The sequence below is a fragment of the Rhinopithecus roxellana genome, chromosome 7, assembly GCF_007565055.1.
Source record: "Rhinopithecus roxellana isolate Shanxi Qingling chromosome 7, ASM756505v1, whole genome shotgun sequence".
NCBI lineage: Eukaryota > Metazoa > Chordata > Mammalia > Primates > Cercopithecidae > Rhinopithecus > Rhinopithecus roxellana.
In genome coordinates, this window is record NC_044555.1 from 19960 (window position 1) to 46960 (window position 27001).

The 27001-nt window shown below is 35.5% G+C and overlaps 1 pseudogene across 1 annotated transcript; it reads left to right on the top strand.

Moving 5' to 3' along the window:
- Positions 1-5109: 5109 nt before the first annotated feature.
- LOC104653763 lies at positions 5110-6478 on the top strand (annotated as a pseudogene). Its single transcript, XR_004058360.1, has one exon. The product of XR_004058360.1 is annotated as a dnaJ homolog subfamily A member 1 pseudogene (transcript).
- Positions 6479-27001: the final 20523 nt, after the last annotated feature.

Genomic DNA, 27001 nt, shown 5'->3' on the forward strand with positions numbered 1-27001 from the left:
TAGAAACCCATGCAAGAGTGACTTTGCGCTGAAATATGACATCTCAGGGATCTGTCTGGTGAATCTTTGACACAGAAAGAGAAATAAATTAGAAAGCAATTTCCACAGAGCCTTTTAGATCCTTAAAACTTGAGTCTCAAAGAACTTGAACAAAGTAACTATTTAGAAAAAGAAAAGGCATTGGTTCTTGGCATTTTTAAATTCATTGAATAGATTCTCCTTAAATGTTAATAGCATTTTGATGGGAGAATTACTCTAATCAGAGCATTCAGCTCACCTCAGAAATGATTTAAAAATTTTATGTTATGCCTGTTAAATATTAAGCCTCTCATTTTCCATTCCCATATCAAAACTGGCATCACATTTCAGAAGTCAAGGTTTAACAGTCAGCAAATAAACATATTTGCAACACTGTTAAATGATAATTATTTTTGCATTTGATATGCAATTTTGTCGACAATTTATGTATTGAGGAATATGTATTTTATTGACTGAATATATGCAAGCAATAAAATTTCACTAACCAGACTCCACGGCAAATGAGTTATCTGAGTGTTCCAATTTCAGAGGTTCCTCTAACCACTAGAACTTTCATCTTTTTTTTTCAGTCTTTTTTTTTTATTATTATACTTTAAGTCTGGAATACATGTACAGAACATGCAGGTTTGTTACATAGGTATGCACGTGTCATGGTGGTTTCCTGCACCCATCCATCCGTCATCTATGTTAGGTATTTCTCCTAATGCTGTCTCTCCCCTAGCCCCCCATCCCCCAACAGGCCCTGATGTGTGATGTTCCCCTCCCTGTGTCCATGTATTCTCATACTTCACCTCCCACTTATAAGTGAGAACATGCGGTGTTTGGTTTTCTGTTCCTGTGTTAGTTTGCTGTAAATGATCATTTCCAGTTTCTTCCATGTCCCTGTAAAGAACATGATCTCATCCTTTTTTATGCCTGCATAGTATTTCATGGTGTATATGTGCCACATTTTCTTTATCAGGTCTATCATTGATGGGCATTTGGGCTGGTTCCATGTCTTTGCTATTGTGTACAGTGCTGCAGTAAACATACATGTGCATGTGTCTTTATAGTAGTATGATTTATAATTCTTTGGGTATATACCCAGTAGTGGGATTGCTGCGTCAAATGATATTTCTGGTTGTAGATCCTTGAGGAATCACCACACTATCTTCCACAATGGTTGAACTAATTTGCACTCCCACCAACAATGTAAAGGCCTTCCTATTTCTCCACATCCTCTCCAGCATCTGTTGTTTCCTGACTTTTTTTTTTTTTTTTTTTTTTTATTATACTTTAAGTTCTAGGGTACATGTGCATAACGTGCAGGTTTGTTACATATGTATACTTATGCCATGTTGGTGTGCTGCACCCATCAACTCGTCAGCACCCATCAATTCATCATTTATATCTTGTATAACTCCCCAATGCAAGCCCTCCCTCCTCCCCCCTCCCCCCTCCCCATGATAGGCCCCAGTGCGTGATGTTCCCCTTCCCGAGTCCAAGTGATCTCATTGTTCAGTTCCCACCTATGAGTGAGAACATGCGGTGTTTGGTTTTCTCTTCTTGTGATAGTTTGCTAAGAATGATGGTTTCCAGCTGCATCCATGTCCCTACAAAGGACGCAAACTCATCCTTTTTTATGGCTGCATAGTATTCCATGGTGTATATGTGCCACATTTTCTTAATCCAGTCTGTCACAGATGGACATTTGGGTTGATTCCAAGTCTTTGCTATTGTGAATAGTGCCGCAATAAACATATGTGTACATGTGTCTTTGTAGTAGAATAATTTGTAATCCTTTGGGTATATACCCAGTAGTGGGATGGCTGGGTCATATGGTACATCTAGTTCTAGATCCTTGAGGAATTGCCATACTGTTTTCCATAATGGTTGAACTAGTTTACAATCCCACCAACAGTGTAAAAGTGTTCCTATTTCTCCACATCCTCTCCAACACCTGTTGTTTCCTGACTTCTTAATGATTGCCATTCTAACTGGTGTGAGATGGTATCTCATTGTGGTTGTTTCCTGACTTTTTAATGATCGCCATTCTAACTGGCGTGAGATAGTATCTCATTGTGGTTTTGATTTGCATTTCTCTAATGACCAGTGATGATAAGCTTTTTTTTTCATATGTTTGTTGGCTGCATAAATGTCTTCTTTTGAGAAGTGTCTGTTCATATTCTTCACCCACTTTTTGATGAGGTTGTTTGTTTTTCTCTTGTAAATTTTTTTAAGTTCTTCGTAGATTCTGGATATTAGCCCTTTGTCAGATGGATAGATTGCAAAATTTTTCTTCCATCCTGTATGTTGCCTTTCACTTTGATGATAGTTTCTTTTGCTGTGCAGAAGCTCTTTAGTTTAATTAGATCCCATTTGTCAATTTTGGCTTTTGTTGCCATTGCTTTTGGTGTTTTAATCATGAAGTCTTTGCCCGTGCCTATGTCCTGAATGGTATTGCCTAGGTTAGGGAACTTTCGTCTTTACTAGATGAATCAAACCTGGTTATCCTCAGATACCAAAATAAAAACACCTTCATATTCATTTTAGCCCTCATAGAATTCTTCAAAGTCATACTTTCTGTCTTAAAGTATAAAATAATTCAAATATAAATTTTCTTTTCTCCTGATGATTCTGCACTGTAGTACTTTTGGGTGTTATTGTAATCTACTGGTGCTTTTGTGTAGATACAAGATACAAGTCGAGAATCAGACTTATTGTCATCTCTTTCTTTCTTTTTTTTTTTCCAAAGGTAACCTTGTGCAAGATGACTTTATCAATCAATGCCTCAAGAAAAAAAGAGATGATTGCCAAGTGTCTAATTAGCCTTCTGCCAGGTCTCCCCCACCTCAGCAACCTATTTACCAACACGCAAACTTGATGCCCACTAACAGTGGAAAAATCTTAGGCCTTTAGGGGTCACAGTGATGAGGTACAGGTGACTTTTACCCACCCCAGCCCTGATAGCTGATCTACCTCTCATCACCCTTCTAGTCGTGACTTTGAATTACCACCATGCTGCCTGGACAGCTGATGAGGGCATTTTCATAACAGCCAGTATGGCTACTCTGAAGGATTTCCATGGAATTTTTTCCCTCTTCTTTCAGTTTCCCTCCCTTTTACTTACTTCTATCTCCTGTTGCTACTACAAATTTTCTGTAAAAAGCTAGTTTATGTATAGATTACCAACCCGTCAGAGAATACTTTTGCTTTCAACCGAGAAACCAAATCATCATAGTGTACTGGGTACTATTTTTTATGGGTTCTCTCTTCTATGTTGTTAGTTTATTACTTGGATTCATGGGGATGCTTCATTCTCCCCAATAAGGTAAGGTTTCCAGCCCTCCTTTTGTAACCACAATTGTTTTGAAGTCTAGAGCTGTTCCCAAAGATTGAGAGTTCTGAAAGTTTGGCCTTGGGAAGTGGGTGTGGTGGGGGAGCGTAGTAGCTAAACTGGTGTGTGTATATTTGTACTTATTGTTTGCTCAGCAGTAAACATATACTTAATTAATCTGACAAACTGTTTACTTTTAATGTAAGGTGAAACACAGGAAAAGACTCCTATCCCAAAGATGTGAAAAAATAATTTGTTAGGGGAAACAGGAAAGAGTAACTCTACAACCAATGATATATTCATATCTAATTTGAAATCATATATTCTGTTTTATGTGGAGCACACAAATTAGCTTTGCAAGTTGGTCAGCTATGCCTAGATATTTACTGTAACATATATTTTTTAAAAAGCATATATGGCTGCCTTAAAATTAAAATCTGTACCACCAGGAACATTGGATATTAGAAATTATGAAACAATAGGGCTTATACAAAAGAGTTACATTTATTCATTTACTTACTGTTTTTTATTGGCTACATATGAGTAAAAGAAAAATTTTAATATAATCCTATTATCTCAAACACAAATGATTCTGTGCTCATCTGGGCATGGGACATGTAACACAGACATTAAAGACACTACAGAGGCATACTGAAATCACACGGATAGACAAATTAAAAAAAATTAAAAATAGGGTCAATAGTGGCAAAAAATAAGCTTGTTAAAAAACAGAATTGGCCTGGTGTGGTGGCTCATGCTTGAAATCCCAGCACTTTGGGAGGCTGAAGTGGACAGATCATGATATCAGGAGTTCGAGACCAGCCTGGCCAGCAGTGAAACCCCGTCTCTAATAAAATTTCAAAAATTAGCTGGGTGTGGTGGCGGACACCTATAATCCCAGCTACTACGGAGGCTGAGAGGCAGGAGAATTGCTTGAACCCAGAAGGAAGAGGTTGCAGTGAGCCAAGATCGTGCCACTCCACTCCAGCCTGGGTGACAGAGCTAGACTCTGTCTCAAAAATAAATAAATAAATTAATTAATTAAAGTGAAGGCATGGAAAATATCCTCTTTGGAGTCTAATTTTGACATCATGGAAGGATAATTATTTGGTGATGGGGATGGCATGGAGATTAAAAACAGGAGAAGGAAAGCCCTATGCGGTTTGGCATTTTAGACATTTAGTGGAACATACTAGGTTTCTTGACACTTTCTCTCCAACTTGGGGAGGATACTTTTATATTGTAGATAACGTTGTGGAGAGGTAGAAGAACTATTGTGGAGTCTGAAGAAGTAACAAAGTTCTAGATGTTTCCAATTTGCTCTAAGTTAGCAAAAAAAAAAAAAAAAGACAAACAGAAATAGGAAGTATTGGCCGTGCATGGTGGCTCTCACTAGTAATCCCAGCACTTTGGGAGGCTGAAGCAGGCAGGTCGCTTGAGGTCCGTAGTTTGAGACCAGCCTGGCCAACATAGCAAAACCCCCTCCCTACTAAAAATACAACAAATTTGCTGAGTGTGGTGGCGCACGCCTGTAGTCCCAGCTACTTGGAAGGCTGAGGCACGAGAATCACTTGAACCTGGGAGGCAGAGGCAGAGGCTGCAGTGAACCAAGATCATGCCACTGCACTACATCCTGGGCAACAGAGCGAGACACCATTTCAAAAACAAGAAAAAAGAAAGTGTTAATGCAAGTTATATCACAAACAAGATAATATAGAAAGCTATTGCATGTCGGTAAGAAAAGTTCGGGAACTTTCCAGAATGCTCGGTGAGAGGTGGAGGAGCGGTAACTGCCTGAGCTGCGCACAGCTCCGTGCTCCTTTCCACTCCCTCACACAGCGGCCTCAGCCAGCACCGGCAGTAGAAGATGGTGAAAGAAATAACTTACTACGATTTACTACGATGTTTTGGGGGTCAAACCCAATGCTACTCAGAAAGAATTGAAAAAGGCTTATAGGAAACTGGCCTTGAAGTACCATCCTGATAAGAATCCAAATGAAGGAGAGAAGTTCAAACAGATTTCTCAAGCTTATGAAGTTCTCTCTGATGCAAAGAAAAGGGAATTATATGACAAAGCAGGAGAACTGGCAATCAAAGAGGGTGGAGCAGGTGGCGGTTTTGGCTCCCCCATGGACATCTTTGATATGTTTTTTGGAGGAGGAGGAAGGATGCAGAGAGAAAGGAGAGGCAAAAATGTTGTACATCACCTCTCGGTAACCCTAGAAGACTTATATAATGGTGCAACAAGAAAACTGGCTCTGCAAAAGAATGTGATTTGTGACAAATGTGAAGGTAGAGAAGGTAAGAAAGGAGCAGTAGAGGGCTGTCCCAATTGCCGAGGTACTGGAATGCAAGTAAGGATTCTTAAGATAGGACTTGGAATGGTTCAGCAAATTCAGTCTGTGTGCATGGAGTGCCAGGACCATGGGGAGTGGAGCAGTGCTAAAGATAGATGTAAAAGCTGCAACGGAAGGAAATAGTTCGAGAGAAGAAGATTCTAGAGGTTCATATTGAAAAAGTCATGAAAGATGGCCAGAAGATAACTTTCCATGGTGAAGGAGACCAAGAACCAGGACTGGAGCCAGGCAGTATTATCATTATGTTAGATCAGAAGGACCATGCTGTTTTTACTGGATGAGGAGAAGACCTTTTCATGTGTATGGACATACAGCTGGTTGAAGCATTGTGTGACTTCCAGAAGCCAATATCCACTCTTGACAACCGAACCATAGTCATCACCTCTCATCCAGGTCAGATTGTCAAGCATGGAGATATCAAGTGTGTACTAAATGAAGGCATGTCAATTTATCGTAGACCACATGAAAAGGGTCGCCTAATCATTGAATTTAAGGAGAACTTTCCTGAGAATGGCTTTCTGTCTCTTGATAAACTGTCTTTTTCTGGAAAAACTCCTACCCGAGAGGAAGGAAGTGGAAGAGACTGATGAGATGGATGAAGTAGAACTGGTGGACTTTGATCCAAATCAGGAAAGATGGCGCCGTTACAATGGAGAAGTATATGAGGATGATGAACATCATCGCAGAGGTGGTGTTCAGTGGCAGACCTCTTCGTGGGCCAGTGAATAACACTCACTGCTGGCATTTATTGTGTTATAGTGAATAAGTGAAGGACTGTAATCATGATATGCTCACTACTTGCTCTTGTTTTTAATATTCAACTGTAGTAGTGTTTTTAAAAGTTCAATGAAGAATAAACGCAAATATAAAAGCTCTGACTTTGCGCTGTATGTACGATGACTTCAGTGTGCAAGATGAAGTTTATTACCTGTAAAAACTACAAAGAAGTTCCCCTAGCATTTCTAGGCCAAACCTTGTAATTGACTTCAGGTATGTACGTGGACAAGCTTAGACTGAAATGCTAGGTATATGTATTGGCTTCCGTGTAGGACCCTTCATTGTTAATCTATGAAAGTAAAACTCTGTATTTAACTGGCAATGAGGAAAAAACAAATTGTAGAGAAGTATTGGTCTGTATAGTTCTTTGTATTAAGTGGGATTCATTGTAATGCCTTTTGCATTCATTCTATTGCCTCAACTGTTACTTGAAGATGGTGTAATATATAATTTATCCTGTGGTATCAGTGATAAAAATGATACCTTTCTGTGGGAGGGTTTTATCATAATATACTGCTTCTTGAAGGCTTGCACTTCCAGAATTGTGTTTCCTTCTGCTGTGCCATTCATATATATATGTATATATCCATATATATCTTGACGAGTCCTGGTCATTTGCCCCCCTCCTTGTCTGTGTATCATGATAAGCCCGAGTAGTGACTTCAGAACTGGGTAATGTAGAAAGTAAAGTGAAAAGACCTTTACGTGTAGAAGTAATTTGCATGAATAATATAGGAAGATGTTCTTTAGGTATGTTACAGGATTACTTTAAACCATTTGACTTACGCTCCAAAGTAATGTTGGTAGTATAGCAAATTATGATGAATAGCTTTAATTGTATGTTTAAAAGTCTCATATGTTCACATGCTTAAATCGGTATCAGAATTTAAGCAATTCTTGAAAAAAATAAAAAATAAGAAAAGTTCAACTCAATGCAAAAACGCACATATGATATGAATAGACAGCTCATAGGAAAGGAAATTCAATTAACTTTGAAATATATGAAAATATATTCAACTTCATTTGTAATAAAATAAACATAAATTAACATTAAATATTTTACTCATCGGATTAGCAAAGTTAAAAAATGGTGTAGAGAATTAGGTGTTCGTACACTGCTGATGGGAGTTTAATTATTAGAGATTCTAAATTCAGGTAAGTCAGCAATACCTATCAAGAACAAAATGATGTATACTCTTTAGGCAATTCTCAAATTTATCTTGCAAACGTACTCATTCATGCCATCTCATACTCATTCATACACATTCATGTCATTGTGTGTCTGTGTGTATGCAGCCATTGTGTTCTGAATTGCATAAGATTGGAAATATACATCAATGGAGGACTAGTCAAGAAAGTTATAGGTCATTCACACAAGAAAGAGACTATTCTATATTTATTAGTATGGAAAGAACTTAAAAAGGTATCATTAAATGAAATAGTAGAGGATTCGAAACAACGGGTATAGTATGTTATTTCTTGGGGGAAAGAATACACATATTTAGAATCTCTGGCCTGTTTATACTTGGGTTAGGCTAAGGGATTGTCTCTAGGGAGGGGAACTCCCTAGAGTCTGCTGGGGAAATTGCAGTGGGACAAAAATTTTAGTTTTCAATTTACACAATTTTAGAGCTTTTACATTTTATATCTTATTTTATGGCCAACTCACAAGAATACTTAAAACTAAAGGGATTCGAGGGAATTATGAATTCTAATAATTTATTTTGTCTGTGACTATAACTGTGTATTGAGCTAGAATTATTTTTGTTGTATTAAGAATCTGGTAATAGTGAACATGAAACAGGAGAAAAAAAGTTTTCACAGATATTTTGACATCTAACTGAGTTCATTTGATAGTTTTTCCCTCATCAGTATTCTCAAATGATTATGGAGAGGGTGTTGTGATGGAGAAATACAATAACCCATTACAGTATCTCGTTTACACCCCATTAACACCGACGGCACTCTATGTTACTTTATTTTCAATTTTTTTTTCCTTCAGAGTCTCAGTTATGTAACCATTTTCCAATTACTAAGCGATATATGAATCTGACTCACATTCTGTATTCGGAACAATGAAGATCGAAATATGTATTTCTTATAGCAATTATAGATTACAGTAGTGAAAAATGGGCTTCAGAGTATGAAAAAGTGGAGAGCAAGTCAAAATCTTATATGAATATGAGAGAACATTTTAGTTATAATTAGAAAGCCCCAGTGGCCTAATTTTCCTCATTAATGCTGAGGTATATTTTTGAAAAGTATGTAGAAGTTAAGGTACCAGTTGCCGAAACAGTGAAATAAAGAAACGGCGTAAGAAAGAAAGATAAATGAAATTCCCATGTATTACACAATTTCCATCAAAGTGTTTTTCTTTTTTTTTTTCTTTTTTTTCTTTTTTTTTTTATTATACTTTAAGTTCTAGGGTACATGTGCATAACGTGCAGGTTTGTTACATATGTATACTTGTGCCATGTTGGTGTGCTGCACCCATCGACTCGTCAGCACCCATCAAGTCATCATTTATATCATGTATAACTCCCCAATGCAGTTCCTCCCCCCTCCCCCCTCCCCATGATAGGCCCCAGTGTATGATGTTCCCCTTCCCGAGTCCAAGTTTCCTCATTGTTCAGTTCCCACCAATGGGTATTGTAAAATTTTATATAGGAAATTTTACGCATCATCTTATATATCTCTTTACTTGAAGTGTTAAAGTGATTTCCCATATAATAATTCAGAAAATTACGTATAACCTGACAAAACTTACTCTAGTTTTATGTAGAAACTGCCAATAACTGCTAATTTATTCTCTTCAATGTACCCCAATCTATATCTTGTTTACTGGGAATAGCACATTCTTCTCTTTCTTTGGACTTTATTTCACTGGAAAAATAAGTCCTAAAGGGAATAACAAAGAAAACTACAATTCAGAAATAGAAACAACAACAACAAAAAGTTTAGCGAAATAATTAAAGATATTTGATGAGCATCCTGGGGATATGAAAGTTAATGAATTTGAGTGAGTAGGATGGGCATTCATCTCTGATTCCCACCTTTCAGAAGAACGAAGATAGTGTTAAACCATGAAACTGTGGCTTTTGAAGAGTTCCGAGGGCCAGTTTACTGAATGCTGAGAATGTCCGTTTTTTAAGGCTTCTCATTACCTTTTAGCATTTGGAACCCAAAGTAGAGAATGATTGCTTCTGAAATAACAAGAGGTAATTTCCTCTTCCTTCAGATCTCTTCGCAAGTGTCTCTCATTCCTTATGCTGCATGATATGTAAGATAAGATTTATTTTTCTTCATTGTATCATTAAAAATAAGAAGCTTTCTGCAAGGAAAAAGAAGGGTATTCAGATAAAAACAGGAGTTTACTTTGATACTTCCATGTAAACTCCTGTTTGTATCAGCAATGGTATCTTGGCTGTTGTCCAGCGGTTTAATTGGCTCTTGTTTGCCTAATCTCCTATAACAGATAATGTTATTACAGAATCGTAGGACTCCAAAATTTCCCATCAGACAAAGCAATCCTTTTAATGAGAATCACTTTGTTTTACCTGGCATTTGGCTTGGTTTGAGCCACCTCAGTCCCATCTCACTTGTGAGCAATGCATTATTTTTCCTAACAACCATGCTAATTCTAAGCCAGGAAACATTTTTTTGGATCATTTCTTTTCTGGAATGATTCAAAGTTCAGGAAAGTAAAATTGGGAAGGAATTTAAATTAACCTGAGATGGGAAGGAGACATAATTAAATTGGACTTTATTACCTCTGTTTTGCAACTAGGTTGATGTTAATTGGTATCTCGAAAGACAGAGCACTATAACATTTGCTGTTTTTGAATTTACATTAATTTATTCTGCAATAATATGTCAGTGTATGTAATTTGTCTAAATTCTGTATCTTTTATTTATCCATTTAGTAGTTCTTACATTCAACCAATATTTGGTGAGTGTATTTTGTGTTTAAGGCACTGTTCTAGGCACTGCTAATAGAGTAAATCAAAACAAACCAACAAACTCAAAATAAAGTCCTAACTGTAATGGAGCTTATCGTTCAGGTCGTGAAAGCTGTTTTAAGAAAAATAATATATGGGGATAGCAGTAGACAGTGTATGCAGGGGTAGGTCAGTTATATTTATACATCTATACACACAAATACATATATGTATTCACATCCATATATATCTACATAGATATAGATTATAATGTTTTAGGATGTCAAAAAAGAATCTTTTTGATAGGCTGACTTTTGAGAGAATTAAAAGGAAGAGAAGGGACGAGACATGTAGCCATATGGACAAAAGGAAATGACAGGCAGCCCACAGAAAGTTGCAAAAGCCTGAAGTAAAAGCATGTTGTGTGTTTAAGGGGCAACAAAGAGTGATGTGAGCTGGGGGAATATGCTAGAAGAGGAGATGAGAGAGACAAAGTGGGAGTGGAAAAAGTTCAGTAGGACTTCAGTGACAGATATTTAGGAATGGATTTTGTTAAACAACATGTATACATTATCGTGGTTAAAGATGGAAGCAAATATAGTGTAGAGAAAGCTAACATGTTTCTGTGGTTGATCAATAGATTTCTCTATCAGTTTCCTACTTGCCAGGGCATAAAGGGTGATAAAGATGTTGTATGTCTGGTTAAATACACTTTTTAAAGCAAACAAGTATACCAATTATTTAGGGAAATTGAAACAGAATTACAAAACTATTGTTGCTCTTCCGTGTCTTCTTTGTTAGCCACACAAATGCCTCCTCTCTATTTTTATCTGTTGTTGTTTTGGTTCTTCAGTTTTTATTAAATAAATTTCCACACTTGAGACATTGTGTAATTTCATCTAGTTTTATACAAGGTTGTAGATGATACAATCTTATGTCATTTTTAAATTTTCCACTACAATACTGAAATTTTTATCACTTGCCTTCATATATGAGTATGTTTTTATTTCAATCCCAAGATTCAAGTATACAAATCCAGTGCTTTTTTAATGGAAAGAACATATTAAAGTCTTCATATACCAAGAGAAAACTTACTTCTCATAGAATACTGATTGTCTCTTATAACCACTCTTTTATAAGTAATTTTATAAACTCTTACATTGGGAATAATGTAGTTTATTATTGATTGAGTAAATGTTTTCTCATGTCTATAACAATTCAAGGTAAAATACACTACAATCCCCAGAAATAAACTATATTTTCTAGTATGAAAATCATTATTCTAGTAATTTTTAAAAATAATGTTTATTATTGTCTATTATCTGAGAGATACCTCTCATTACCTCTCTCAAAAATGACAAGAAAATGAAATAACATGTCTAAGATTATTATTACCTAATGTTTATAGAAATAGATAAACCCAAGAAACATATTGGAAAGTGTTAATTTTTTCAAAAGATGGATAAGAGAAAAATATCCCTTATAATAAAAATCAGTGATGCTAGATGATAAAGTGGTGAGATTTGATTTAAACAATTTTCTGGGCATTGTATTCTCAAATGGATAGTGAGTTAAGCAAATAGATTAAAAATAGTATAAAGTAATGGAATAGTAATATAAGCATGCTGAGTAGGAATAGTTAAGTTTTAGATAACAAAAGGCAGAAGACAAATTAAATCAAAATAATGTAGAGGCATGACAATGAAAGTTAAGTAGTCTATGGAAAATTGTTAAGAGGCCTGAATTGATTAATGATAATAATAGTAATAACTAACGTATATATGTTGTGACAGGAATCGATCAAAGTATTTTACACAAGCTCCTCATTTAATTGGCACCACAACTCCTTTAGGTTGGTATTATTATCATTCCCATTTTACACATGATGAAACTGAGAGCACCTAGAGGATTAACGGGTTCCTACTACTCAAAGGCTTTGGGATATAAAGTGTTCAGTGATTAATGTGTTTGATAAAGTTGAGGATTTGGGGTACATCATTTTATATCAACTGTAGTAGGTGGACCCTGTCAGGAGACCAGGGAAGAGATTATTAGAAAACCCTTGTAAGAAACTAGGACCTTTATCAGGAACTAAAGGTGGAACTATAGATTTAGGTGGTGTCAATGCCTTAGGGGACCTGAAAAATGGCAAGCATTTAGGTGAAAGAGAAATAGGTGAGTAGCCCCAGTTGAATGTATAGTATCAATGAAAGTCACATTTAAAGATGTTTAGAGATAAAGCAAATGGACTTGTTATTTAGTGAGATTTAAAAGGTAAATCGGTAAGTTGAGAAAATCTCATCTAAAATGGGAAAATATAATTGAGCTTAGATTGGATATAAAAGGGCAGAAGTGGAGAGCTAGATCTATGTGTATTTATCCAGGGTTTGTTATGAGCACAGAGAAAATGTAGGAAAAGAAATTTAACAACTGAAAAAGCAAATATTTAAATGAATCTAAACAAAGAAAGGTGCTTATATGAGATATCTTTTCTGGAGAAAGATATAGGTGTCCTCTCTTAGTAAAATAGGAACTAGAACAAATGCCACCATCTTTCAAATTTTAATATTTTCTTGCTACAATTTATGTTTATGATTTATACTTATGGATATGATTCTCTATTAAGAGGCATCTTGTATGAAACAATTATATACATTGCAAAACAGAATACATATAAATGTTTCTGTGCATATGTTTAAATGGGTTTGTGTGTATGTGAGAGAGAGCAAAGAGGGGGAGGGAGAGAGAGGTAGGAGAGGAGAAGGGAGAGAGAGAGGCAGCAATTTCTAAGTATTTTTCAACATGGGGGATTATAAGATGATATTCATGGAGAAAAAGTCATGTTGCAGTTCAAGCTGCATGCATTCATACAGTGGACTACTACTATGATGAAACTGGCGAACAAGTCAAAACACTTGAGTGGAAGCAGAATAATCACACACAAGACAGATGAAATATTCCAAAGTTACCTTGAAATAAATATAAAATTGATGTTGGCAGTTTGACAGTGACAGGAGTCAGGAAATGATGCTGCTGTGAAACCACAAAAGAGGCAATTGATATTTTAATCTCAAATACCATGTCTGAGGAGAAAGCCTGAAACTAGGAATTGTTTGTAAAAGTGCATCTGTTGATAGATTTCTGATTTTGCTGGTGCTTTTCATTTTTATCCTCTTATGGAGAATAATAATGAAAGTAGTCATATTTTTAGTTTATATTGCTCTTTAATTTTTTCTTAAAATGAATTTGAATTTTTTAAAGACAAGAACATAATACGCTCTGAAATTGTGTCATTAGATTAAAAAAAATTATTGCAGATGTTTTTCTTGTTAGACCACTGCTTTTCTTAAGATGTGAAGTTGACCTTTTGAGCTTTTAGTAACTAAGGTATTTGTGTGTGTGTGTGTGTGTGTGTGTGTGTGTGTGTGTGTGAAATAACATTCATTATATTTGTTCTTCTAAAACTATTTTCTTCAGTTCTAGTTTTCCTAGTTTGGAGCAGAATTCTATCTTTTTCTTGTTTTATAACCTAGGAAGGGCATAACATTATTTTGAATATTTTTTCCCTCTTCTCCCTGACCCATGTAATTACCTAGCTGAATCAGGCCTCCCCAGAAACTGATTCCTGGTCGTTGAAGTATCTCATATGACCCCCATCCCACCTATTCCAATATTAACCCTATCAGATTTCTCAAATAAACTCTTACTTATTTTCATGGCCTCTAATCTCCTTAATTTTTTAATTTGAGATTCAGAGTGTGCATGTACAACTTAGTTACATGGGTATATCGCATGATACTGAAGTTTGGACTTCTAGTGATCCTGCTGCCCAAGTACTGAACATAGTACACAAATAGGTAGCTTTCTAACTTTTGCTTCCCTCCTATCTTTCCCCCTTTTGGAATCCTCAGTGTTTATTGTTCCTCTCTTTGTGTTCATGTGTACCCAATGCTTAGCCCCCACTTATAAGTGAGAACATGTGGTAATTGGTTTTCTATTCCTGCATTAATTCACTAGGATGATGGCCCCCAGCTGCATCCAGGTTGTTGCAAAGGACATGATTTTGTTATTTTTGTGTGTGTGTGGCGATGTAGTATTCCATGGTGTATATGTACCACATTTTCTTTATCCAGTCCACTGTTGATGGGCACCTGGGCTGATTCCATGTCTGCTATCATGAACAGTGCTGCAATAAACATATGAGTGTAGGTGTATTTTTACTAGAATAATTTATTTTCCTTTGGGTATATACCCAGTAATGGGATTGCTGGGTTGAATAGTAGTTTTGTTTTTGGTTAATTGAGGTATCTCCAAACTGTTTTCACATCAGCTAAACTAATTTCCATTCCCAACAACAGTGTATAAGCATTCCCTTTTCTCTGCAACCTCGCCAACATTTGTTATTTTTTGACTTTTTAAAAATAGACATTCTGACTGACGTGAGATGATATCTCGTTGTAGTTTTGATTTGCATCTCTCTGATGATCTAATCTCCTTTAAAAACTTCCTGCATCTTCCTGAAAATATCTATTGCTTGATTAATTAATTAGTTTATTTTTCCCTTCCTCTTTTCACAAAGGATTGCTGGCTGCTTATACTAAAACCACATATGATTACATAACGACAACATCAAGGACACAAATGATGCAAATTAATCATATAAAAGGGACAACAATGTTACTGTGACTATTTTTCTTACCATCATTTGAGCTTCCTAGCAGGGAATATAAAAGGCAAGACACAGTCTCCAATAAAGGACTCAACATAAGATAGAAAGATATGTCAGTTGCTGATTTTGTTAAATTTTATCCAGTCGGTTTATTCTAATGCCTCTGTTTTTTCAACTGTACAGTGAGGATCATGCCTACCTTGTAGAGCTAGTATAAGTAGTCTGATAGTTCAGTCACACATATTTCAGTGTGCTCTTCACATTTATCCACGGGTAGCTTCCTAGATCATGGTCAGTTTCACAGGACCTTATCTATATAAATGATGATGATGGTGATGATAATTGCGGTGATTACAGTTAACACTTACTGGTAACTTGTCAATGGGAAGTATGGGAAGTATTTTCTTGGTTTACCTCATTTAATCCTGAAAACAGCTCTATACAGTGGGTACTTTTAAAATTCTCATTTTGCATTGAGGAAACCTTAGGCTGAGTGACATGATGTCCACACATGTAATATGAATCTGCTATATGTTTATATATGGTATGTTTGAATTCATAATGATAAATATGGGAGAATTACCCTGTTTTCTTACCTCTTCTCACTACTGCAACTTATTAATTGAATAAAATATGAAAGTAATAAATTCAGAAGAGACAGAGAGTTACATTTTTCAATGCTCATTATTTCAGTAAAATGTAAACAGCTCACAGAAATATTTGAAAAATAGTGAGCCAAACACATTCATTTCATTTTTCTTTGTTCTTCTTTTACAATAACAAGCTTAGTATGTCTCTGAAACTTTTTGCAATCTATCTGGTTATAATGTTAGCACCAATGTAGCCGTAAGTAATTTTTTTTTGCAGTGTTTGCTCTGATGCACTACATCATTTGAGTGCATGGGAAGATATTAGCACCAATAAAAATATTAGTGAAACTGCTTTCAGTTCAAGAACCTGTACGTTGAAGTTGTTGCATTTATCTGTTTACATCTCTCTGTTCTGTACAAAAGCAGCATCTTAAACGATGTAGATAAATAATAGTGACATTTTATCTCCCTTTCTAAAGTTGAATTCCAGAAGGTAGGAAACATCCTTTCATGCTTACATTACCATGACAAACTGAAAGAGAGAAATCCCCAATGGATGGGACGAGATGTGGGAGTTAGGGGATTAATGCTTTGATGCCTCCTCCAATTTATTTCTCCTATTGTATGTGTTAAAAATATATACCATATGTCTTGCAGCATGTTTTAATCCCATCAAAATGTCTCACACAATTCCTTACGGGATATGCTTTTTGCTGCCAAGTTTTCACTGCTAGAATGCTGACTTACTATTCCTTTGCAGAGAGCTTCATGGTTTATTTTATGATAACATGTTGTTATAACTTCTCTGGTTGTAATTTTTATAAGGAGAATTAGTCCTGGGAGAATGTATTTTGAGAGTCATATACTTAATGGTGACAGAAAATGAGAGAAATATTTCCAAAAAGCAATGTAGCCTTCAGTTGTTTTAATAGAACAGAAATTCCTTTGACAACATTTGTGAAAGCCTTTATTATACCCAGCATTTAAATTCAGTCCTTGAACTGGGGTTTTCCCAGATCATTTGAAGGTCAATTTTGGAATAGTTCTTGTGTCCTATGACACTTTTCAGTGATAGCACTTTACAGAGAGAAACAAATTTAAGGCAAAAAGTCTCTTTTAGTAATACTAAGTATACATGACTTACAGCAGGTGACAAAAAAAGCTGCATGTAATTGCCCTAGGGAGAATTTTCTTTGTGCCACATTGTTGCTTTCAAAAAAAAAAAAAAAAAATGCAAGAAACAAAATTTCACATGTACCCCATAAATATACACAAATATAACGTATCAAACAATTTAAAAAATAGTGAATAACAAGGTGAACGATTAGGCAAAGAGGACAACTTGAACTAGTTTTCACTTCACATAAAAACAAGGTTAAAACTTTACACCAGGAATTAAGAACATGTTACGTTCAGGTTCCTCTGTGTGATGTTTTAGTTTGAAATCTCAATATCCATAAAGTTACCTTTTGTTTTATACAACATTGTTCAGCTAAGTCACATAGGGTAGTACCCACTCTGGTCCCCAGGTATTTGATTTTCACCAATCAGGGATTACAACAAGATTTACTTAAGTACTGAAATATAATAAAACCAAAGTTATTTTTTTTTTTAAGAAATTAAGTTGCTCCTAAATGTATGCACCCTGTTTCCAATCAAGCCTTCTAATTGTAATAACATTCCGCCACAGAGACTCTATTAGCATTTATGGGCTATATTAAGAAGAAATAATATACACACATGAGCACAATTCCAGAGATGCACTTTGGGTTTTGCTTTACTTATTGGAAGATATAACCTAAATAGATGTCAGGTGTGCAAATAGAATGTATTTTTTTGTTCCATAAAATCTGCTGGGCATGGTACAAATGCTGTCTTTTAAGCCCTTTAATGGGACTTAATAAATGCAAGGATGCAAACTGAGGAGTTACTTGACATCGTAACACCGTTGGCAGTATATTGATGGTAAATACGAAATAATTTGTTTCTCCCCTCCCCAAAACTCTAACCTCCTAAGTTTCACACATATCAGACCTTAGCTTGTCTTTGTCAGACTCAAATTGGATTTCCTTTTCTATCATCTCTAGACTCAGACTTCTATGGCCCTAATTTGGCAGCTCTTCAAGGGGTTTATCGTGTAAGCCTTTTCTATTTCTAACGAAAAACACAGCTCAAATCCTCTTCACATTAGTCAATACTGTTGGACGTTTCATTTTCCAAAAGATACCATACTTTCTTAACTCAATTTTTAGAATTATTTTTACTTTTCTATACAGAATAGCTAGTAAGTTTTAATTTTGAGTGAAAATAAATTGGTTTGAATAAAAAGTATGCATTAAAATTCTCCGTAACTGGACTTCATAGTCAAATATAGGAGAAAAATAATATAAACTATTTGATATACTATTAAATAAATTGGGCGTATCTTTAAGCCACTGTTATGTATAATTTAGGTGCTACTTCTACATTTAGGTATTTAGTATATACTCCTGTTGGACAGATTTGAACGGAGTTCAAATTTCTTCGGTGGTGTTCTGTTTAGCTTAAAGAACTGTGTGTCACAAAAATCTGAAAAAAATATATAAGATTAATCATGATTTTTAAATTTAATTGATGCTGGATAAATATAATTAGAAACAAAATTTCAAAATTGTATTACTACTAGAAATTCTCATCTGATCTATATATGAAAATATAGTCAAATATTTAAGGTTGCCTATATTACAGAAGGAAATGGTAAACTGAGGTTGCAGCTTATGACATATAACCTACACATGGTATCATGGGTCATTTTGCTTGTTTCATTTCCCATTAGAGGAATTTTAATGAAGGAGGCCAGTAAAATATAAGTGTTGACGTGAAATACACTTACTGGGCCATATAAAGGTGACAAGCTTACGTAGACTACCCCCCACCATTATTATATTTTTTAATTCTGTGAGTATGGAACTCCAGAAGACTGGAAACCATGGCCTTTATCTTTTTCCCATGACAGTTACTTATCCAGCATTTTCTTCAATAATTCTACAAGATGTAACTCTTGAGACATAAATCCTACTAGTTTGGTAGACGGTTATTATAGCAGTGGTTTTCCTTATTTTTCACCTCTTTGTCCCAATTCATTCTTATTAAGATTTAAATGTTGGGGATAATTTATTTTACCAAATGTTATAGAACACAGAGAAATTAAAAGCAAATGGCTAAAGCTGACATAAGGTGTCAAGAGCTAACCGAGGATAAAACTCTAGTCGTGCAGACTTTAGTCGCTGTATTAGTCTGTTCTCATGGTGCAAAGACATACCCAAGACAGGGTAATTTATAAAGGAAAGAAGTTGAACAGACTCACAGTTCCACATGGCTAGGGAGGCCTCACAATCATAGCACAAGGCGAATGTGGAGCAAAGTCATGTCTTACATGGTGGCACACAAAGCAGCTTGTGCTGGGGAACACCCATTTATAAAACCATCAGATCTCCCGAGACTTATTCACTACCATGAAAACAGTATGGGGGAAACCACCCCCATGATTCAGTTATTTCCACCTGGTCCCGCCCTTGATATGTGGGGATTGTTACAATTCAAGGTGAGATTTGGGTGGGGACACAGCCAAACCACACCAATCGCTTAGGTAAGCGTAAGTCAAATGGCTGGTGTTCCCTCAAAAGTGAGTGTGCTGCAAGAGGATATGTGTGATACATGTATGTGTGCATAAGCATAATCACAAGATTAATGGATTTTAATAAAAGATGAAAAAATAGTACCCAGAATACTCTATCACCCCAGTTTGCTTGATTGATCAATTGGCTTCCGGTGTCATAACTTTCATTCTCATCCCACTTATATAGTTAATTTTTATATTTGTAAAAAAATGTATAGACAGTAAAAATAATATAGTAAATATAATAAATATAGTATAACTAACTGAATAAATAAAATAATATTTTTATTTCCTTGCTTTTATAGATATTATCTCTAAGAAAATCATAGGGGAAAACTTTAAACTATTATTGTTAGTCAGTCCCTTAATCATTAAAATACCCTAAACTTTTTTTCCAATTTGAAGTCGACTTTCCTAGGTGTGATTTAATGGCTGCAACACATGTCACTGCATGATTCTCCACTGTTGCCTTTCAGATTGCTGTGATTTTTTTTTTTAAACTATAACCATGTACATGCAGATAACATCTTCAATGTTATCTGATAAATGAGATAAATTGTAGGCAAAAAAGTAAATAACCCTTGAAGGGTTATAAAGAGCTTGAAGCTCTTTATAAATGTTTTAAATCTAAGTTTCCAAGAGACTTGGAATCAATTCCATGCCCTGGGCTAAATTCTTAATCTTCCTTGGAGGCATGTTCTTCCTCCAGACCTCCTCAATTTAGTGAGTGGCACCAAAACCCACCCTCTTGCTCAACTCAAAAACCTGGCTGCCTCTTTCTCCCTCTCCCTTACCCCTGTTTTTTGCCATTCTACGCTATCATTATGTTTCGTTCCTTCTACTTCTTTGCAGTGGTTTCTATCACATTTAGAATAAAATCTACGTTTTAAAAAAATATATAATCTGCATGCTGCCCACCCCTCTAACAGATCACTAACTCCCAGGCACACAGAGCAGACAAACTCTCCTTGACATGCTGTTCATCTGTTTGGAATGTTCTTCTCGTACTTTCCGTGTCTGGTTTCTTTTTGTTCTTCAGGGGTCAATTTTTTTTTTTTTTTTTTTTTATTATACTTTAAGTTCTAGGGTACATGTGCATAACGTGCAGGTTTGTTACATATGTATACTTATGCCATGTTGGTGTGCTGCACCCATCAACTCGTCAGCACCCATCAATTCATCATTTATATCATGTATAACTCCCCAATGCAATCCCTCCCTCCTCCCCCCTCCCCCCTCCCCATGATAGGCCCCAGTGCGTGATGTTCCCCTTTCCGAGTCCAAGTGATCTCATTGTTCAGTTCCCACCTATGAGTGAGAACATGCGGTGTTTGGTTTTCTCTTCTTGTGATAGTTTGCTAAGAATGATGGTTTCCAGCTGCATCCATGTCCCCACAAAGGACGCAAACTCATCCTTTTTTATGGCTGCATAGTATTCCATGGTGTATATGTGCCACATTTTCTTAATCCAGTCTGTCACAGATGGACATTTGGGTTGATTCCAAGTCTTTGCTATTGTGAATAGTGCCGCAATAAACATACGTGTGCATGTGTCTTTGTAGTAGAATAATTTATAATCCTTTGGGTATATACCCAGTAGTGGGATGGCTGGGTCATATGGTACATCTAGTTCTAGATCCTTGAGGAATTGCCATACTGTTTTCCATAATGGTTGAACTACAGGGGTCAATTTTAATGTTCCATTTGCAAGGCCTTCCTGGATGACCTCAGTCTGAAGTGGCTATCCTTCACTTGCATAATAACTTTCCTTTCTTTGGTGCCTTTTTTTGCAATGTATAATATTATTTAATATGTTTATTGGCTTACTTGTTTAAATATCTCTCTTTACAACTAGATACACCCATGAAGGTTGCTACTACGTCTGTTTTGTTTACCAGCATATATGCCATGCTAGTCATGTTGCCTGACACATTGGGTTATAGTGGATTGGATTGCTTGGGTTTTTGTCCTGGCTCTGAAATGTATTAACTGCTCTCCTTGGGTACAAATGTAAGACGAGCATAATGATAATACCTACCATATAGGGTTTTTTAAAGAATAAATCAAATTATTCATATACAGTTATTAGCCTAGTGCTTGGCACAATATATGTTCTCAATACTTTGTAGTTACTGTTATTTTGTTCTAGTAGGCATTCTTGAAATATTTTTTGAATGAGTGAAATAATGAGTTTATTTTGTGATATAAATAAGGTAATTATTTTGTGTATGAGTATCTTTGGTGTATGAGTATGCCATTTTTACCCCAATCTTTATTGCTTTGAGTATCATCCTTTAAGTTACTAATAGGCGGCTGGGCATGGTGGCTCACACCTATAATCCCAGCACTTTGGGAGACCGAGGTTGGCAGATGACCTGAGACTGGGAGTTTGAGACCAGCCTGACCAACATGGAGAAACCAAGTCTCTACTAAAAATACAAAATTAGCCGGGCATGGTGGTGCATGCCTGTAATCCCAGCTACTTGGGAGGCTGAAGCAGGAGAATCTCTTGAACCCGGGAGACGGAGGTTGTAGTGAGCTGAGATCGCTCCGCTGAACTCCAGCCTGGGCAACAAGAGCAAAACTCCGTCTCAAAAAAAAAAAAAAAAAAAAAAAAAAAAGAAAAGAAAGGAAAAGTTACTAATCGGCTAAAAATAAGAATAATGCTCATGTTTTTACTTCCATTCAGTTGGTTGTTAGAGGTGAAACCTTTTCCCATCTGCACAAATTTCTGGAAGACTAGAAATGTTTCTTCTTTCACTAATATTTTAACTGTGGAGGTATCTATTTCAAAATGTAAAATCCAATAGATAATCAGTGAGGAATATAACCTAGATTAACTTTTTTTTTTTTCAAAATAACCAAAGCACACTCAGTTTAAGTTTTATGTTAAAGTGAGCCAAATGCTAGTTACCAAAATATTGGATGGCTATGCATATAATCCTTTGCTGATGAGTAATTTATCATCAATTTAGAAATGTTATTTTTTTCTTCCAGAGGCTCAAAAGCATTATGGCAAGATTAGAGGTCGTTGTCCCTTCTTCTGTTATCAGTGGTCCCAAAATATGTGTTTATGTCACCATTAGAAACAAATTGTACCGTCTTTTAGTTATTGATTTGTTTGTACCTCCTATTAGAGAGTGAGTTCACTAAGGGCAGACATTATGTTTTATACTTTATTGATTTGGAAAGCAGGCAATAAAGAAAGAATGAAGGACTGATTATTGGGCATTTGTTATTAATGATCTTAACTTATTATTTTCCTCCAAATGAAAATGGTTTAGTGAACATAAACTGGGACAACAGCAAGAGCAATTCAGTTAATACTCAGTTAGCTTGAAGAGGTTGAAACAGAAAGTGTTTGTGTCAGTTGTTTTAACATAATTCCTAGTAAAGATACTGAAAGTATCCCTCATGATAATGAGAAAAATCCAGAACAAAAAGCTTGATTACTTCTACAATATTTGCCTGCTTTGTCTCTGACTGTGCTTAAGTATATCCAGGCATGCTGTGCAAAGTACAGAACTGTAATAAAATAATCCCTAGTCCAATCATGGGCTTATGTTACTAGGATAAGTCTAGTTTGTGGTTTCACCTGAAGTAAGAAAGCATTAAGGATTCTTATCACACCCAATCATCCATATTAGGCTTGGGATAGAAAAGGCACTAGAGAAGGAAAGGATAAGATTTAGTCAAGGGAGTAAGTACTTGGTTTTATTAAAACTATGCTAGAATTGGCTCACCAGTATTAATTAAGGGCTTTTTTATTTGTAATCTCATTCATCATTCTCTCTGTTTCTCTCTCCCTCTCTTTCTGTCTCATAGAGCAATGTTAAACAATGTATTCTTCTTTTTTTATAGTTCTAGATTTCTAAATTTAAAATATTCTGATATAGTGTAGCTCTCCAATTAGGGAGAAGTAGAAACATATGCTGCTCAGCTTTTCTAAAATCTTTTAAAGTAATCAATTAGCATATGGGTTAAGTTTACTTTAGATGGATACACACATGCACTATATATATTTTTTCTTTAGACATATTCAGGCAGTGGATAAAATTTCCTTTTTCTATCATTTTCTCATGGTATATTAATGCTGATAGTATTTTATGCTATTTTGTGTTGATGCTCTCAGCACAAATTGGCCCCAAAATAGTCTGTATTCAAGAGCATGTATTTTTTTCCTAAGCATACTATGATTTGAATAGAAGCAGAAATGAGTGTTGCCTTCTTTTGTGAATTTCTGGGAGGACGTGCTTCCCTGCAGTCTCTGGAATGTGTGTTGACATTTTTTGTTCCATGATTTCCCATACATAACACACCCTTTTGATAGTGAAGCAGTGAGGGAAAGTTGCTAAGTTCCATCTGCAAAAAAGCATTATCAGAAGTGGAAGAAGGGAAGTGAAAAGAAAAGATTCAAAGTGTTTTGTTTTAGCTTCAGTAGATATTTTATAACAAGATTCCTAAAAGAGTGTGAATATAATATAGTTAACATAAAATTTATTTTATGTTAACTATATTAATTTATAATTTTCAAATATAAATTTGTTTTTACTATATAAGCAATATAACATTGACCTAAAAATTGAAAAAATATAAACTCTCTTCTCAGAAACTGGGTTCTCAATTACTCTACATGTAACTGTTTATAAAATACAAACCATCTAGATAATCACTGCACCACTATTTGTATCAAACTCTGTTTCTCAGCCATCCTAGAGTGCAATCAATATCATTGATCTTTTCGAAAAACCAGCTTTTAGTTTCATTACTTTTCTTTATTGTTTAGTTCTGTTTCTTTGATTTTTTTGGTATTATTTTTGAGACCGAGTTTCGCTCTTGTTGCCCAGGCTGGAGTGCAGTGGTGCTATGTGGGCTCACCGCAACCTCCGCCTCCCAGGTTCAAGTGATTCTCATGCCCCAACTTCCTGAGTAGCTGGGATTACAGGCATGTCCCACCACATCCAGCTAATTTTTTGTATTTTAGAAAATACAGGATTTCACCATGTTGGTCAGGCTTGTCTCAACTCCTGGCCTCTGGTGATCCAGCTTCCTGGGCCTCCCAAAGTGCTGGGATTACAGTCATGAGTCACCCGCCCTGTTTCTTTAATTTTTAGATAAAGATCTACTTTTAACTTATGAATATAATATATATGAATTTATGAATATTATGAATATAATATATATGAATTTATGAATATTATGAATATAATATGAATGTCATTGTTGTAGTGTGATAACTATTTTAATTCACCTTCTTGAAATAGATAACATTTGACTTTTGGTTAGATTTTAGATTTATCTGTTATTTTGAAATGTTCAGAAAAAGATAAAAGATAAATCATGGAATCTTTTTTTAAAATTTTTTATTCCTGTGTTAATGTGTAGTTTTAGATATTTGTTTAACAGTGTGTACTAATGAAACATAATAGATACCAAAATGTTTTCATTAGGGACAAATGTTAATTATGCTGGAAGGAATCACCAATTATGACCTGAGAGGTTGAGATAATCCAGGCAGAGTAAGACAATACATGAGTAAGCTGGTCCCCCTCCCAACAGTAATCGTCATTAATAGGAACTCACTGCATTTAGGGATATGAAATATATGATGGGTTTGAAAATTACCAAAGTGGAACCCAAATGGATATGTAGATTTCAGTATCATTATATACTTGGAAATTGAGGAAATAGTGTAGAAAAATACAAACTGGAAAAAAATCTTATCAGGGCCACGGGTTTTGCATTTTGTTGTTGTTGTTTGTCAACTTATAAGCAGGTATGGAAAGAGTAGAATGAGCAGTGAATGGAGGAGAATGTAATAATGTAGAAATGTAATTCATATAGCTTGTTTGGTGTGAAGTGGATACTCTCATGCACTGCCTAAAGATACATACATTGGCATAAACTTTATAGAAGCAATGGGCAAAACATGATACCCTTTGACTGAGTAATCTCCCTTTTGGTATTCAAGCTGAAAACAAAATCAGAAATTCAAACAAAATGTATATAAAATGAGATTAATCATGATGCTATATATTATAATGAAAGTTAGATAATATTAGGATGCATTTATGAAGTGAATATAGATACAACTAACTTTTCCAAATAATATATAAAGAACAATATGCATTATGTCATATTAATGGAAAATGAAGAAAATGAAATCCTGCTTCTTATAATTATGAAAATATTTAATGAGGCTATTTTTCTTAGGTTCAAAGTTCAGAGCCAATTCAAATTACTTTAAAAAGTGTTTTATTATAAGGATGCACAAGGTTCTAGTTCAAAACTTAAAAAGCAGTCAAGAATTAAGTTCTAGGGACTTGCTTTGACCTCTTGTTCTTTCCTTTATGGTCTCTTAATTTCTCTACTTTTTCTAAGCTTCTCTCTGCATATATCCTCACTCCTATCTCCCTAAGACTAGCTTTCTCTACTTATTCATAGGTTCCCCCTTATCACTTTAGATTACATGCGGTCATCACAACTTCTTTGGCTCTAAGTCTACCTTAAGCCTTTTGTTTATACTCAGAAAGGAGGACTCTTATTGGCCTTGCTCATCTTTTCTTATGAAGCCAAGACATAGGTTACTTGCCTGCCTAGGAGTTGGCTGCCCTCGGTTAAGGGGCCATCATAGCAGCAATCAGTCATGTCTGGTCTGACCATGGGGATGCATAAACAAACAAATGGTCTTAACCTTTCCAACCTCTTCCTCTCTTCACTACCTACCCTAGGACCACAAACTCTTTGTTCTATCCAAGCCACTCTTTTCCAAATATACCTAATCATTTCACCATTCACAGTGTTAACCTGCCTTTTCTCATGTCTTGAAATTTCCATCACAGAATGCATGATTAATCTCAAAGCCTCATCCCTTGCATGCCCCCATGAAGGACTCTTTTACTTTCCTAGGAAAAGTTAACACTCTCATAGTGCTTTGTTTCTGATGGAATAAGTTCACTTCTGGCATTGTGTCTCCACTGTGAGAGTGATGTACATGAACTACTGAATGTAAAAAGCATGCCTTTGATACCATTTTGTTGTACAGTTTATAAAAGAAAGCTATGATGCCATAGGGTTATTAACATTATATTGCTGAAGGTAATGGTAAAAACAATACGCATATGTACACACAAAGACACACACATACACAGCACAGCCAAACTTGGCATTCTATCTTCCCCACACATGAGAACCATCAAAGTATCATTTCTGAGCTGTGTTGTTTTTCTCCTACTTGTGCCCTAATTCTAATAGTGGAATAATTTTTTTTTTTTTTTTAAGTAAAGCTGTTATCTTTTAAACACTGGAATTAAAAGAAAAATTCCATTTTCTTCATGAGTCAGTTTTTTTCAGGGAATATTTTCAGCAAATGAACAAGCTCTGCATTCAATCCATGCTTTGTTTTAGTAGTTTCCTTGGGTGGACTAGTTTCACCAAATGCCATGTATAAATCGGTCACATAGAACAAGAATTTATATTTCCACAATTTTATTTGGAACTTTGAAACTTCCATTATCTCACAGAACCCAGAAATTGAATTGAGGCTTTGTTACTAAGCCAGGTTGTAGCAACAGACTTCGGAGTCAGTAGCTCAATTTTCTACTTCTTTGCATCAAATTTTCTCTTGAAAATGATGCATGCAATACAGAGAAATGGC